A 254-nucleotide genomic window follows, 5' to 3' on the forward strand; every position below is an offset into this window, starting at 1 on the left:
CATCACAACAGCCCCAGCTCATCCGCACTGCACCACAACAGCCCCAGGTCATCCGCACTGCATCATCACAGCAGCCCCAGCTCATCCGCACTGCACCACAACAGCCCCAGCTCATCTGCACTGCATCACAACAGCCCTAGTTTATCTGCAGTGCTCAATCCCAGCTGGCTTTTTTGTTCATTTGTTTCCTACAGAAATTAATAATCTCAAAATTCATCTGAACATGCCATCGTTTTTCAAAGTGAAAAATAAAA

This window comes from Grammomys surdaster, unplaced genomic scaffold (assembly GCF_004785775.1).
Source record: "Grammomys surdaster isolate TR1022 unplaced genomic scaffold, NIH_TR_1.0 144, whole genome shotgun sequence".
NCBI classification, from domain to species: Eukaryota; Metazoa; Chordata; class Mammalia; order Rodentia; family Muridae; genus Grammomys; species Grammomys surdaster.